The sequence below is a fragment of the Coturnix japonica genome, chromosome 1 (genome assembly GCF_054131305.1).
Source record: "Coturnix japonica strain WE chromosome 1, WE-NBRP24, whole genome shotgun sequence".
Taxonomy (NCBI): Eukaryota; Metazoa; Chordata; class Aves; order Galliformes; family Phasianidae; genus Coturnix; species Coturnix japonica.
In genome coordinates, this window is record NC_140663.1 from 46967788 (window position 1) to 46984289 (window position 16502).

Below are 16502 nucleotides of genomic sequence, written 5' to 3' on the forward strand. Positions count from 1 at the left end.
TAATAAAGGGTATTTCAAACAAGCATGTCTTCTGTGAGATGAATTGTGTTCAATGAAAATCAGGCAGTTAAGCAGTAAAGTTAATTCACTGAGTAGGGTTAAATTTAATATTCTAAAATTCCATGTCATTGATTGGCATGAATGACCACTAATGGGAATACGTTTGGAATCAAAATATGGTTCAGGGTTTACTTTAGAACTGTAAACATGTAGCACTTAGTATTTTTTTTAGCTAAAGATGCTGAAGAGAATGCCAGAATGTTACAGCAAGAGCCAAGAAAGAGCAATCAAATTTGCTCTGAGAGAATCTGAGAGAAAATGTTATTACTTAAAAGGATATGTGAAATTTCTGAGGACAGCAGAGGACACAAGAAGCACATTTAAAAATAGATGGCATTAAAAATAAAAATAACCATGGGATACTCATCTAAAAGGAGGGAGGATTATTTATTTATCTATCTGTCTATTCATTTCTTTCTTTATTTATTTTCCAAAAGCTTCTTGGCCTGTCCCTTGTGGTCAGAACTGCATGCCCACCAGTAGGGCTGTGTAAACTGTTAGCCTTTCTTCTAAGATAAAGGCTGGAGACGGTCTTTCCCAGGAAGTCACAAACTGAAAGCATCCAAAGAACAACTTAATATTTATAGGGAAAATATATATCTGAAAATGCTAAAATCAAGATGAATAATATTATGTTAAAAGTATGATTCACAGTATCATTAAGTTATTTAAGGCATCATTATAGTGTCATCGTGCTGGGAGGTTGCATGACTAGTGGTAGATATAATTAGACCGTAAATCTGTTTTAATTCACTTCAAGAAAGTAAATAATGATTGACTATCCCTAAAGATAAAATGTAAATTAGAAATTGAAAAATAGTACTTTCCTACTGAAGTAGTTTTCTCCAAGCAGTTTTTTAAGTGCATGTATGCAATGCATGTGGCCCTGAGCCCACATACATATATGTATGTATACATGCGTTACATTGTGCTACCATAAGAAATGAATCATATCAAGCAGCAGCGCATGTATTAATTCCAGTGCAGACAATTTCTGCTTTCAGATATGGAAGTAATTTACAAGAAGATCAATAGCATTGATCCAGAATGTAGACTGTGACAACTTTGATAATATTTTGCTAGCCGTTGCAAATGATACACTCGGAAAAGGGGTAAACATTTTACAGTTACAAATGTATTCTTCAAATTGTCATTGTTGTTATTGCCTTATGTGCTTCCAGAAGTGTGTAAGCCATTTTTTCACCTGAATATAAAAACCATGGGAAATGTCCTGTACCCAGAAGACAATATTCAGCTGCTTGAAAATGGTATTCCCTGAAGTGGTGCCTCAAGAAACTTTGGGATCTTAAATTAAAATGTTCAAGTAAATGATCTTGTGGTGAATATTCTTTTTCTAACTAATCTGCCTTTGCTTTTTGTCTTTAAAACAATAATTTTATAGAACTTCTTGGGATGCTGAAATGAAAAGTTGGAAAACACGACTGTTATTTCTCAAGCTGTATTAAAGTCTGAATCCTCCTAGTAAGTGCTGTGTAAATTGTTCATTTCTGTTCACCCTCTGTTTCTCAGGAAGGCAGAATCACTGCAAATCCCTTGTGAAGATGAATCCCCAGATAGCTGTTGCCTTTACAGTGTGACTGAGGGCTATATTTGTTATAAATATATATGTGTATATATGTATATAGATATGTATACAAATATATATATACAAATATATATGTGCATATATTTATTTATATGTATATTTATACATAAGTGAAATGTATAAGGCTGTGAGATGACCTCATTGCTGCCTTTCAGTACCTAAAGGGAGCCTATAAACAGAAGGGGAGTCAACTCTTTACAAGGGCAGATAACAGCAGGACAAGGGGAAATGGTTTTAAGTTGAAGGAGGGAAGATTTAGGTTGGATGTCAGGAGGGGGGAGGTTTTTAACCAGCAGAGTGGTGAGGTGCTAGAACAGGCTGCCCAGAGAGGCTGTGGATGCTCCATCCCTGGAGGTGTTCAAGGCCAGGTTGGATGGGACGCTGGGCAGCCTGGTCTAATATTAAATGTGGAGGTTGGCAGCCCTGCCTGTGGCAGGGGGGTTGGAGCTTCATGATCCTTGAGGTCCCTTCCAACCTGGTCCATTTTGTGATTGTGCGGTTCTATAAGCAATAGAGAGGCTGGGGAAACTCATGCGTGTACACATAACTTGAAGACAGAGGATCTGTTTTCCTTATCTCTGACTTCCTGCAGCCAGACTCAGGGCCTGAATATACACCTCTTGTAGAATTTAATCACTGACTCCACATTGGTCTAAAATAAGTGTAAATGCTGTTTTTTTTCACAGCTGTTAGTGTGCGTGTGATTGGCAGTGGCTTCCTGCACAGCAAAGTGAGCTTAGGGTACAAGTCAGTATCCAATCACTTCTACGTGGAGCAGGGTTTTCCCTATCCTCCACCAATTCCAGGCTGAATTTCTGTCCTCTGACAAAGTGGAATGCTCTTTTATCACATTGTGAACTTGGTTGTGCCAAAGAAGGAGCTATGACTTACCCCGAATCCCTGTTCTTTTGAACTGTTGAACAAGTTTGAACATTATTTCACCACGCAAATGGATGAATGTCTGTTTTGATGCTGAGGCTGAATAAAGTCTAGGTGTTCTGGGAGGGAGAGCTTCCAGCTTTGACGGTGCTTTAGGCAAAATGGAAGCTTGGCTCATATCTGTGCAGAAAGAGGGGTATTTATGATTGTATGTATCAGCTCTAATATGTATCAGATGTAATATGTATCAGCAAGGAGAGCTGGTTTACGCAAAGCTCCTTCTCATGTTTAATGAGGAAGAACTTGCAAAAAACATGGATCTGTTGGCAGAAATTAGGAAACAACGCTGAATTTCAAGGTACCCTCCCTCAAACATGGAATGTTAATTGTCAACGTAGGACAGAGAATACAGGGAGATTTGGGAGGGAAGAAAAACATCACGTGTTTGAAAGCTTAACAGCCCGACCAAACCTCACAGCATCTCTATCTGCCATTCGAGCCAAGCTGTCGATAGGTAAAACTTACCCCGGTGCTGTGCTCTCACAGTCATACCGGCCTGATCTAAATTCCCTACATTCCTACAAGTCCTTAAGTTAATGAGTGATTCGCTTAGTGAAAGAGTAGATGAAGACTTGGCGTCGGGCCCGGTGCACGCGGCACAGCGTGAGATGCCTGGCCAGCAGGACAGCAGTGCGAGGGCTGCAGGGCAGCTCTGCCCGCTGACCCGGAGCGCACGCCGTCCCCACAGCGGGCTGCCCCTGGGCGGCGAGGAGCCAGAGCATCACCGAGACGGGCCGACGGGAGGGAAACCCCGAACCTGGGGTTCAGGGAACGAAAGGGACAAAACAAGGTTACCATGACGGTATCCGCCTGGAACCTGAAATAACACCGTGTAAAACAAATACTCCTAGCAGATAGGCTAAAGCCGAATAACAGTTCTCCCCGCGATACCGCTCAGGTGCGGCGCGGCCCTGCGCGCCTCGGCCACATCAGCACTACGGCAGAGGCGGCCCTGCCCTTGGCCGAGCAGGTCGGCAGCTGGACAGCAAAGCCACCGTCTGTGCCGCACGGAGGTGCCGGCGGGCATGTTCCTCAGCGAGCGGGAGAGAAAGCGGAGCCTTCACCGCTCCCGGGCGTTCAACCGTCCCAGCAGCTCCCCTACCGCTGCCGCGACAGCCCTGCGGCGCGGGGCGCGAACGGCCGTGGGAGTCCATCGGAGAACACAGCACGGCACGACACCCCCCCACCGCCCTTACCAAACAGCGAGGAGGAAGAGACATTAATTGGCAGCTGCGGGGAGCCAATGGGGGGCGGCGGGGCGGGAACCCGCTCGTCGCCCTCGCCCAATCGGAAGGCGTCTGGGCGTGAGCCAATCGGAGGGGCGGGCGGGCGGGCGGCCGTTGGTGCGGCTGGAGCGCAGGGCGGTTGCTGGCTCGGTTCTGCGCCTCCCGCATTCTCCTCGGCTGCCGGCGGACTGCGCGGCCGTGGCTCGCGGCGCTCCGGGGGCTCCAGGTGAGGGCGGAACCGCCGTTTGGGGGCTGCGGCTGCCGGGAGCGGCGCGAGGAGGTGGCTGGGATTCGGAGCCCGCCGGAGCCTTGCGGGGGAGGGGCGGGCGGGGGTTGGTTGGGGCAGCCCGTGCTCCGCGGCGGCTGAGACGGATGGCGGGCCGGGGCTCGGCGCTCTCGGGCGAAAGAGGCGGGGCGGGTAGGCTGACAGCCGGGCTGAGAGGGGAGAGCCGTGAGGGGACGAGCGCAGGCCCCGCCGTGCTGCCGGGGCTGGCTGCGGCGGGGAAGGTGAAGCTCTCCTTGCACGGCGCCTGGCGGGGAAGGGCAGGGCCGGGGCTCGCGGGCAATGACGACAGCGGCTGGGGAGGCTCCGCTCCTGGCGGACGGAAGGGCTGCGTGCGCGGGGAAGTTCGGTGTCCCGCCGGGCGCGGGGCTGACGACTGCGGGACGGGAGCGGGGGGAGGAGGGCCGGGAGGGAGGCTGGCGTTTGCCTCCCGGGTTGTGCGGTGCCGTTCGCCGGGCTGGCGGCAGGTAAAGATACCGATCCGCTGGGAGGGAGCCTTTCGGCGGGGGAAAGCGAGGTTTTAAACTGCTCGCAGCCTCCCGAGCACAGTAATGGCCCGTATAAGTCGGGCTTTCTTGGGCTTGCCGTCTCCGCCTTCTCTCTTGGCTTTCCCTTTTTCTGTCACGTGGAAAGAATCGTGTGTTCTCCCCGAATGAGATATTCGTGGCGAGACAGAAGCCGCTTCATGAGCGCCGAGCTACCTGGTCAGAGCAGCGCCGGGTATCCGCATCTGCCTGCGTGCTGCATCTGCCGTGCCCGGCCCGGCTGCTTGGCTGCCTCGGGCTGGCGTGACTCAGAGGCTCCCGGCCACAGCCCTTTGGGGCTGCTGCTCTGCCCCGGCTGCAGGGGAAGCCAGGAAGGTGCGAGGGATGTTTGCTGACCTTTATCGACGGAGTCTTGGAAAACTAAACGTAACATTACCATCCTTGTCATTCACTTTTCTTGGCAGCTGTTCTTGACTAAAGCTATAGGTTAGTTAGGATAATGTAAAACAAGTCTTCTGTGGTTTGCTTCCCCGTGTTTTTTCTTCAGTTAATTTGATCACTTGTTCATGACTGAGACTGGGGTAAAAACGAGCCTTAGGATCTGCTGTTTTCCACGTCCTCACAGCAGGCTGCCTGAAAGTTTGCTGCCTGTTATGAGTGTATTTATGCCTCTTGCTACAAGGGGAGCTTCTTCCTTTGGCTCGTTTAGATTTAGTACCAGATTTTTTTCAGATCTTCCATAAAGATGGGGCATTTCCACTGCTTTGAGAAGGTAAAACCCTCAGCAGTGTATTGTTACAGGAGTCCTAGAGAAGGCTGCGTTATGTAAGCAGCTGGATTTTCATTCTCATTTTACTACAACAAAAAGATCATTGTCTTATGTCCATGATGAGACTAGCGTAAAAACAGTGCTTTCTGTAGGGGATGGGAAGATGCCTGTTTGCTTTATGATGGAAGGTAGCTAAAACTGTTTGCTGAAGCTGTTTCAGGCAGGCAAAACTTCTTCCTAATTGTGTTTTCAGCAATGAAGGTCATTAGCACCCTGGGTAATGTGCTTGCTGTTTCATACCTGTGCTTGTCTGAAATTACATATTGTCAAACTTGCAGTTTGCCTTCAATGATAGTAGTTACATTGTGCCAATTATGACTGAATCGGCTTTCCGAGCAGCATGCATTAACACACAGGGCATGTCTAATTAGCAGAATACAGCATCGTTTTTGGACATCTCTGCACATTCTATACTGTGGCTCAGTGCCCTGTTCTCTGTGGAGTTAAGCTTAACATGGCTGCTCCTAACTCCCCTTGTTGCGTAGTTTACAGTTCTGGAGTTACTTTCTTTGGCTTGGGGTCTGCATGCTGTGCAGTGCCATGCTAGAATAAACACTGAAACTGCCCCTGGGGATTAAACTGCATACCACACATCAAGCAACATCTTCCATAAAAGGAGTATGCATGGCACAGCTGTACATAGTGATGAAATAGCTTATTAATGATTGACAAACAAAACTGTTCAGGAATTATTTTTCTCTTTTTTTTCCCCCCCTTCTTTAAAATGAACAGCAAGTGGGTGAGGTAGTTAATATTGAGCTGACAGATGGCATTTATGATTGATAGTCTTGATGTTGGCTGTAAGCATCTTTGTGGATGATCTCAAGTATTCTTTAAATATATATATATTTATATGTATCTTACTGGTTTATGAGATAATTTCCATATTGCACAAGTCAACCGTGTAGCAAAAACTTCATTTTACTTTGTTGGGCCTGATGTGTTTAAACATGAGAAATGTTCTCATGTTGTTGTCCAGCATATGGGTTCCATTTCTTACTTGGGAGCTGACTGAGCTGCTGCCTTAAAGATATCCTTGTGTTAACTCTATGCTTCCCTGGTTGTGATTAAAATGGGTCTAAAGGTTATTGTGACTTAAACTGGTAAAGGCAGAACGTGAGACTTCTATGCTTGTTGCAGCAATGGCAGAGGGTAAAATGCTCAGCCATGCTGCTATCAATCTGTAGGACTGATACAAATTAGCTTCTGTGACAGTGTGTGCTTTTCTCAACATAGGAGCAGCAGGTCACAAGAAGGTGCATCTTCTCTGACAAAGAGAACGGGAACTGGTAGATACAGACTTGAATGAAGGTGCTTATTCTTTGTTTATAAATATATTTGAACATGCCCTGAAACAATACATTGGAGCAGTGTTTTGTTTTGTGGAATCTGGGCTTTTTAAAGAAGTTCTAAGGTAAATGAATGGATTACTGTCTTTCTCATACCTCAAGTGAAGTCTTTCATGTTTGAGTTGAAGCCCAGTTTGTGAGGTGAACAACTTTATATTTGTTTCTAACATAGGATTTAGTTCAAATTGTAAATTAGTCCAGAAAACTTCAGAATGTGGTAGGGTTTTTTCTTTTTCATCTAAATGTAATTGTTATATTTCTTTTTATTATTATTATTATTATTATTATTATTATTATTATTATTATTATTATTATTTTTGCATGACTTAATGTATTGATAAATTGTTTTTGGGATGCGAAAAAGAAGAAAACAGGCATTAAGTGATTTGAGTGTGCTGAGATAAACAGAGGTAAATATTCCAAGGCTTTGTTTAAATGGAATGAAGCAGAGCATTGATATGAATGTGACCTGGCTAGCTGGCTCAGTAAGGTGAGAACAAACAACCTGAAGTTGGTAACAGAAAAGCTGTTGTATCGTAGCATTGGTTCCCAGTCTGCAGTCATAATCTAATTTGTCATGAGACTTAAACGTCACTCCTTTGTGTGCCATTCTGTCCAAATACCTTACTTGGGGTTGGAGAACAGTCATACAGTCATCATTTCTCTGATGGCGCTGGTCTAGGATCTGTCTTGGTGTGTGCTCTATGGAGTGTGAGTGATTCTTCTCGAGCCGTTGAGAAGTGGTGTGTGTTGTTGGAGTCCTGTGAGTCTTAGTGCACAGGATGTGTCAATATTTGAGAAGGTACCCAACCCCAATTAGCAAACAGGCATATATTTAGCGTGGGTCTTGTGAGCAGCACTGCACGATAATGAGCTCTGAAGAAGAAGAAAAAAGTGACACATGCAAAAAAGAAAGCCAAAAAGTCAAAAGTAAAAGCCATTAAGTGGATGGTGTTTGCTTCAACTTCTTAGAACATGCAAATATTTAAAAGCAGTCCTGGCTTACACAACATATTGTAAATATTTTGACAGAGTTGGAAACCTGTGTCTTGGAGTGTTTGGTTTCGGGCCAGTGCATGTTGTTAACCTCTTTCTTTTTCCTCTGCTTGAAGAATTCCAAGGCATTTATGGACCAAAGATTTTAGTGACTGATAAACAGGACAACAGTAAAACAGCACAAATGGAGAGTGTAAGAGCAGCCTGTCAAGTTATATTAATAAATATGATTCAAGCAGCTCTGCTGAGACTGAAAAGGTGGTTTTCTGTTTTTTTGTTTGTTTGTTTGTTTTTGTTGTTTTTTGTGGGTTTTTTTTGTTTTTTTTTTTTTGGGTATCTTGACAGACCTGAAGGTTCAAAGTGTGTTGCACCTATTCTCAGGGCATCTATAAAGTATATCATTGTGTATCTTAAATATCTTATCCCTGTGATTTCAGTATCACACAGTTGTGACTTCCTTGCAAATTGGTTGGTTCTGATTAGAAAGTTGTGAGTTGTTTAATAATACTAAAACTGTGTGAATGTGGTGTTCCTTGTGAAGTATCTTTCTGCGGAGATGTGATACTCTGTCTCATTGCAATGCTTGTTTCGTACAGGAGTAACGTAAGTAGGACTGTAAAGTCTGTTGTTTTAAGTATGTTGATAAATGAATATTTTCTGAGTATCAGACTGATACCTTTTTGTCTGGTGGTTGTAACAATGAAAGAGGTGAACTAGCAGAGTTCTCAGAGCTAGCATCTCAACCTCTGCTTTTGGAACATAGCCAGCGTGTCTAGTTTCTAGAAACAGCACGCAGTTTACACAGATTCTTTCTTAGCATAGTAATAGTAGGTGAGCATTGAAATAAGAATTGAAATAAGATTTTTTTTCTACTTAATAGAGCTACACTTCCAAGTTGTTACTGTATTTCTGACTTTATGCGCAAAACCAAAAGGGGATGAGTGGGAAATCCCGAATGTGCCAGCCTTAATTGGTAATGTGAAGTACAGATTGCAGTAAAGGTTCTGCTGTGAGTCAGAGGGCAAATTGACACCTCTTGAGTTTTGCTTATGCCTCTGATCCTCTCCCTGAGTAGAGGCTTTCTTGGCACATTCACAGATGCTGCTGGATGAACCTGCTGAATGAAGAAGCAGTTTTCTTCTTAGCAGAAATTATAGATCTATAACAAGTTTAGATATGTTAAGAGAGTTCTTACTGTTTAGTGAGGATGTATGAATGTATGCCATCAACTTGCAGACACACTTACTTTAACATTTGCTAACCAATGTTTTAAAAAGAAGTTTCCCAAACTCTTAATGTTTTCTTTCTCCTATAATAATAACAGATAAACTTGTAGTTGTTTTCCAGAGGTAACTGAGACAATCTAAGCCACCCGATGTCTGGTATACAGGTGTGCCTGATTTGAAGGAACTCTCTTGATGGCTTGGAAAAGCTTCCAGCTGAGCTTGGCTGAGTGGAGTTTTTCCTGAACCCTCCGTCACTGGGTTGAGGTGGCAGTTCCATTCCAAAAAATGAGCACCATGGTTTACCTGTGAGAACTGTAGCTGGAAAACCATTTGCTTTAAACAAGCTTTCTTTGATTTTTGCCTGTTAGGAGAGATCTTTGAAATAAAGAATGCTGTTGGACTTGTGTCATTCACGTACAGTGAGAAATAAATCAAGTGGTTTGCTGTTTCTCTTCTGGGCAGTAAATTTCTTAGGAACTCTCATGCCCGCAGCTGGGAGTGTTGCCATCTCTTTGATTATTTATTTGTATTGGCTGGCTGTTATGGTAGGCCACTAGCATTGCCATTGGCTTACATCAAGTGGAGTATCTTTTACTGCCATTGTCCTTTCCACAAGCAGGTTTTCTGCCCCCCAGGGAACTTTTAGGGCTGTGAGTCACTCTTGTTTTGTCGTTTTTTGTAAAGACTATTTCAGCTCAGAGTAGAAACAACCAGCCTGTGTGGATTAAGTGTGATCAACCAGTAACCTATGGTTCAGGGGTGTCACTTTCCAAAGTAACTTTTGTGCTCCCTTAGTGAATCCAGTCCTAAATTGAAAGTCTTAGTTCTATTCTATACTGCACCTCTGGTGGCCTAGTGATGGCTGTAGTGCCAGTTGTGCTATATCAGAAATTACGCCTTTTGATATAGTAGATGTTAATAACTATGTTTGGAGGTACGGGCCTGTGCACACATGTACATCCCTGTGTGCGTGAATGTGTGTAATGAGATATCAGTCACTTGGAAGCAATGTCTTCTATTTATTTCCATGGAAACGACATCAGATACAGAGAGCACAATAATGCTATTATGTAGGGCAAATGTTCAGCTACAAAGCACTGCTTTTCAACATAATCACCACTATTAGTTGATTCATGCAAGTGAGCTGATAGAGATGCTCTTCATTTTGTGGTGTGACAGCTGTGTGCAGCCATCTGGAACATGACTTGTCTTTCCCATTGCTGTCACCACTGCTTAAACGCACCACCCACTACCTCACTGTGCTCACAGACACTGTTTGGTTTTCATAAACGTTCACCAAGCATTAGTGAGTGTCAGCGGGTGCCATTTTTTCTTCATGGAGGAATTCACTGACACCCCTTTGCTTCATCTGCACTTCCATGTTTGGACACCGTTTTGTCAGACTGCCCCTCTACTGCCATCTATCACACAGCAGCAAAACATAAGGTAATATTGATAGGAAGGTTCAACCTCTGCTGCCATACCACCAATGACCACCTCTGACGTTGTGGACCAACATCATAAAATAGGAGGCATTACTTTTGGAACAGCTCTTGTACATCTCATACTATCTACAGAATTGATAACTATCTGCAACTTCAGAATGGATTTCCTTTCCTTCAGTGTTTCTTCCTCATTATCTTTCCTTCCTCAGGAATGTGTTTCAGGGATGACTTTATTGAGTAGACACTTCTGAACCTCTGAGTCACAATGTTGACATTCTGTAGAAGTCTTATGAGGTGATCCTTCATATAAGCACCACAGCTGTTAGTTATCCTGCTGTCTGTAGCTACTTTTTTTTTTTTTCCTTACTGTGACTTTGTGTACAGCTATTTCAAAATTGTGGTGATTCTCTGCTAGTTTTACTTCATTAGATGGCCAATTTTGACCCTTCTCAGTTGATGCTGGAAGCAAACTGATTCAACTTGGGTTTGTCGTGTAAGTAGTCAGTCTTTCAGCTGTTATTTCTCTTCTGTAAGACAACACATGTGGGGAGTTTCTTCGTGTTGGATGCGGTGCTTTGAGGTGAGGCATTGTCACCTGGAACAAGTAAATTTCAAACAAGTTGTAGAGTTGGGAAGGTGGGATGCCAAGGGACCAAAGGACCCCCATGGTAGTGCAGCACGTCCCTTTGTGTGGCAATAGACTGCTTTGCATTCATTATAACCACACATTCACATTTCAGTCATGTGATGTGTGCTGCAGGGCTTTAGTGATAGTAGATAGGCTGGAGTTAACACTGTCAAGTGCAAAAACATCACTTTTCTAAATAACTTGAGTGCCTGCCGCTTTCACATGAGCAATGCAAATAGATACCTTTCTGCTTTCCATAGTCTCAGACTCTTTTTCAAGAGTTGCTTGTTGTTTCTTATTTTTTCAATTTTATTTCCAGTGTTGAAGATGTTCTTGCTTATCCCTCATGTTAGGGTGGTATTTTGTAACTTGTAAAGCTCGCTCAGAAACTTGTTACCTCTTCTACTTGCTGCGTCAACCCAAATGACTTCAAAACAAATGACAGCCTGTGCTGCTACTAGAATGGGAAATTGAGTTCTTTCCCTGGGGCCCCGCTGTTTGTTCTTGCTACATGCGCAGTTTTGGCACTGTTGGGCTGGCTGTGCTGTGACCTGAGTTGGTTCCCCCATCCAGCAAGAAACTTTTATTTTTGGCAGTTGTTTTCAGCTGGGTGAAGCCTGGCTTCCTGAATAGAACTGATGGCATCGGGGTGGGTTGGGGGAGTGGCTGAGGACACAGGGGAAGACCCAATGCCTTTGATAGCAGAACAAATTTATGCTGTAACAAAGCAGTCAGGATAGGACTGAGCTAAGCAGCACAGTGAGTAACCTGTATAAAGTTAAGTTATAAAGTGAGTATTAGGCATAAACAACTTTTTGTGTAAATGTTTTTATAGTCTCTTGTAGACCAGAGGTGGTCAGGATATAATAAAGAGTATTTGTAAGTGCAACAGTATAGCTCATCACAGGGAGCTGAAGCTATGCTGCATGAGCTTCTGTGACACAGCTAAGATTGAACACTTACCTAGAGGCTGTAATCTTGAACTATTTATAGGAAAGAAAATTGAAATTTCCTTTAAACTTATGCTTCTTGATCATCATAGAATGGCCTGGGTTGGAAAGGACATGAAAGAGTTTCAACCCCCCTGCTACATGCACGGTCACCAACCACCAGACCAGGCTGCCCAGAGCCACATCCAGCCTGGCCTTTGATGCCTCCAGGGGTGGGGCATCCACAACCTCATTGGGCAACCTGTTCCAGTGCGTCACCACAGACTGAGTGAAAAACTTCCTCCTAATATCTAACCTAAATCTTCCCTGTCTTTCAGTTCATTCCCCCTTGTCCTATCACTATACATCCTTGTAAACAGCCATTCCCCCTCCTGTTTATATGCTCCTGTCTTGCTTCAATTTATAGGAGGGAGGCAAGGTTCTTTGATATGTGTATATACCCGGCGTGAGATTAAGAAGCAACGGTTCAAATGTTGGTCCAACCAGTTTATTAAAGACCTAGCCGTTTTTTTTTTTAGGGAGATGGGGAAGGGAAGGTAGGCGATAGGGAAAGTAGGAAATGTAAGCAAGGAGTCTTTGCAGAGAGCAAAAGAGATTGTCACCACCGTGGGTCCAGCGAGGTACACAGTAGGTCCGTTGATCTCAGGAACTCGTCTGATCACCGCAGGGGATGGGAGACAGACAGGGAGCTCCGCAGCAAGCTGGCCTCGGGTGTTCTTCCCACGAGGTTTTCCCCTCAAGGAATTCTCCGTCAAAGGTATCTTTGGGAGTTTGTCTCCAAAGTCCCCAGTTTAGCGAGGGCCTTTTATCCTCCATTTCTGTGGGGTTGTTTTTCTCCTTAGTTTGGTGTGACATACCTGGCCCAACAGATAAGCCAGAAGGGAGTGGTGCCTTTGTTGCCAGGCACAAGCATTATCACCTTTCGCAGTGGTCAGCTCTTCCAAGCCGCACCCCTGAGAAAGACTGCCTGTCCTGCTTCTGCTTATCTTTACAATCGTAAGCAGAGGTGCTGTGTCACGATGACACCCATCATTCACTCTCCTGGATAGTTAGCAGTTGTCAGTCAGAGTAAAGGCCTCAGGAAGCAAGCTTTGAGACAATAAAAGAAAAACAGTTCTGTCCTTTACAGCTCCCTCCCTTCAAGTATTGGAAGGCCACAATGAGGTCCCCCTGGAGCCTTCTCTTTTCCAAGCTAAACAAGCCCAGTTCCCTCAACCTTTCCTCATACGAGAGGTGCTCCAGCCCACTGATCATCTTAGTTGGCATCCTCTGGGCCTGCTCCACGTTGGTGTTTTAACCAATTTTAAATGCGTAGCCAAATGGGTAATATGAATTCAGGATCATTTAAAAAGTAAATTTGAAGTTGAGTTTGCTTTTCCTGGAAAGTTGGCTTCAAATATTTTGTTTTAGCATACCTGCTGTAGGCATCCTCCTGCCTTAAGTAGGGGGGTGAACCAGATGACCTCTAGCAGTCCCTTCCCACTTTGGCTGTTCAGTGATTCTGTGATATTTTTTTTCCAAGTGAAAGGACAAGAAGGTGGAATTGAAATCCTTTTGGGACTGAAACGCTTTCTAAGTATGAAGGAGCAAAAAGCCTTTACTTTTTGACTTTAAAATATTCAACTGTGGGTAATTGTAAAGGAATGTAAATGTGTAACACTGATATATAGTCTTACGTAATTCTTATTGCTTTATTAAATAATGCTGTCAAAAAAAGTGAATGCTAAATAATTTTTGTAAATTCCTTGCAGAAGATTTAAGCTGATCTCTTAACAATTTGTTTTTAAATCAAGTTTAGAAGGGCTGGCTTTCTAGTTTAAATTCTATCTCAGTGTTAATTTTCAAGATCGGGTCATTCCTATTGTGGGAATCAAATGTTGTTTCTGCATTTAGAACAAAATATGAATATATAAGTGAAGAAATTTGTAGTTATTAGGTAAAAATCATAGTTATAAAGACCGCAGCTCCTGTCTGTCCAGCTATCTGAAATAAAACTACTTTTGGTGCTGGACAAATAGGACCTGAGTGATAAAAGATCCAAAGAGGAGAAGTTAAAATAACAATATAACCGTATAAACTAGCAATAATATATGATTTAACGTTTTTGTTGTATACACTGTAAAACCTACAAGTCATGCCATACCTAAGGATGTGCCTGGAGAGATATGAGAAGGACTGGAATCACGCCCCCCCCCCCCCGGGCTTTTTGTTTAACGACGGTCTCTGGGACAGAATGAAAGAGGCTTTGAAGGAAATCAACATATCAATGCGATAAGAGTACCGAGACATCTTGGAAACAAAACCAGCGGGATGGCGACTGACTATCACAAGATAACGCGGGAATTAACAAATGTCGGAATGTAATTAACTAATGCAAATCTCGAGTAAAATTGTAACCTGGAATACCCAATCAAAGGGGAAACAGGAGGGGAAAACATATGGGAGAAAAGGTATAAAAACTGTAACATCATGTCCATAGGTGCGCTTCTGCCATCAGGGTGCCCGCCATTGCAATCGCGAATAAAAACTGCTTTTTATCAGAGATACCGTCCTGACCAAAAATTATTGAGGATATTTCCAACACTATGGAAAGCAGTTTTGAAAATGTTTTTTAGAAATGTCAGGGAAAACGTAGGTTCACACAAAACCCCATCAGATCTCTTATTTCCTAGACTGCAAAAATTGCTTCCCTGCCTTATTGCGGTCTCTGTAATTTTTTTTCCCCTCCCACAGAAAGTAATTGAGTAGAATTCATTGGATCCTTCTGTTACCTTTGTTCTGTGATACTGCCCCATCTGTTTTCTTAGCTATTCCCAGCAATGTGCTGTTCAACATAATGACTTTTGTTGTTGTTTTTCTTAAACAAGTACACAGATTGACTATTGGAGAGTATCTTTCTGAGAAAGCAGAGTCAGCGGTGTTGCAAAACACCTTATTCCTTTCTTTGTTTAATTGTGCTCTACGCTGTGAAAGATGAAAGTTCATTCAGTAGATATCATGAAAGTCTTGTCTGTTCGTCTTTATTTATGTTCCTAAGCACGCAGTCAAGGAGACAAAAGGCAATCAGTATAGTTTTAAAGGGTATGTATGTGAATCTTAAAATTGTTTAGAATTTGGCTAATAAGTCCTTTGGATAGAGTAGCATATGAACAGCTGCTTCTGCTTAAGCTTGTGATATTCTAGTATTGGAGAACAATGCGTATCTAGTCTGTATCTAATTACTGTATTTTTAGCAGTTGGTTTAGATCAGGCTATTGCATAGTTGCTATGAGTATTGTATGAGTATCATGAGTAAAATCTGTGGAGTGCTGTTTCAATGGTTGTTGAGTCAGGAACAGCTCTAATACATTCACATATATCAGTTGCTGTATAAAACAAATTTTTTTAGCTCCTTTGCTATTGACTTTGATCAGTCTATTAAAACAGAATAGTTTCACTTTCTGTACGGGTAGAGTTTAGTGTCTTTCTTTTAACTTGCCCTGTAGAAAAATTAAAAGTGCAGCTGGAGGTCTTTAATCCTTTTCTGCCCTCTTCTTTTTCACAAATGAAGCTTTATGGGAGATAAGTTTGTATCTACATGTTAATAGGTATTGTAGAAACACTTTGTGCAGTCACAAACTGGGCTAAACTTAGCATGCAATGTCTCCAACTTATTGTTCTAAAGAATTACTGTTTTTTTAGTAAGACTTGTAGCTATGTCATTTCCGAGAAATCTTGCTGCATAGTAGAGAAGCATAGAAAGTCAAGCAGGCTTTGATGCATTCAAGTACAAAAGGTATTTTCATTGCACGTGTTTTCTTTTTCCCTTTTCAACATATCACAGATATGGGGGGAAGGGACTGGGAGGGACCTCCAGAGATCCTTGAGCCCAGACCCATGCAGAGCAGGCCCCCTACAGCAGGCTGCACAGGTAGGTGTCCAGGTGGGTCTTGAATATCGCCAGAGGAGACTCCGCAACCTCCCTGAGCAGCCTGTTCCAGTGCGCTGTCACCCTCACTGTGAAGAGGCTCCTTTGCATACCAGTGCAGAGGTTCTTATGCTCCAGTTTATGGCTGTTTCTCATTGTCCTGTCCCCACAAAAGAGGCTGTCTGTGTCCGTTCGGGTCCCACACTTAGGATATTTATAAACATTAATAAGATCCCCTCTCAATCTTCTTTTCTCAAGCTTTCCTTATAAGTGAGGAAAGCTTGCTCCAGGTCTCCAGGTACTTTATAAATAAGCAATGTAAAACTTTTAGCCATTGCTAAATTGCTTCATTGTGATGGCTCTCACAGGTTCGTGTGTGTTTGCTCTTTCTTAAAATTAAATGATTTATGTATGAAGCAACGTATATGGGCTTCACGTAGTCTTTTTGAGAACAACAACACAAGTAAGAATTGAGGGTAGTAGCTTTTCCTTTTTTCAAGTGCAAGTGATATTAAAGCTGTATCCCTCATTTACCAATAGCATAAAATTTCTAAACAGGGAATAGCAGGGAAT

General features: G+C 43.2%; 1 protein-coding gene and 1 long non-coding RNA gene across 20 annotated transcripts in view; one reads left to right on the forward strand and one right to left on the reverse strand.

Moving 5' to 3' along the window:
• Positions 1–428: 428 nt before the first annotated feature.
• LOC116653792 (uncharacterized) lies at positions 429–2694 on the reverse strand. Its single transcript, XR_004308249.2, has 2 exons — positions 2558–2694; positions 429–612 (listed from the first exon to the last, which is right to left on the reverse strand). It is a non-coding gene; the product is annotated as an uncharacterized LOC116653792 (long non-coding RNA).
• Positions 2695–3928: 1234 nt separating this feature from the next.
• Positions 3929–16502, forward strand: part of PACSIN2 (protein kinase C and casein kinase substrate in neurons 2) — a 62755-nt gene continuing 50181 nt past the window's right edge. For 15 of the 19 annotated variants that reach the window (XM_085518070.1, XM_085518145.1, XM_085518115.1 and 12 more), the window contains exon 1: positions 3929–4057. The gene's annotated coding sequence lies outside the window, so the exon portion shown is untranslated. Of the gene's footprint in view, positions 4058–4156; positions 4250–16502 lie in introns of those variants that run through there. The other 4 variants (XM_085518122.1, XM_085518064.1, XM_085518085.1 and 1 more) reach the window with 4 other exon arrangements.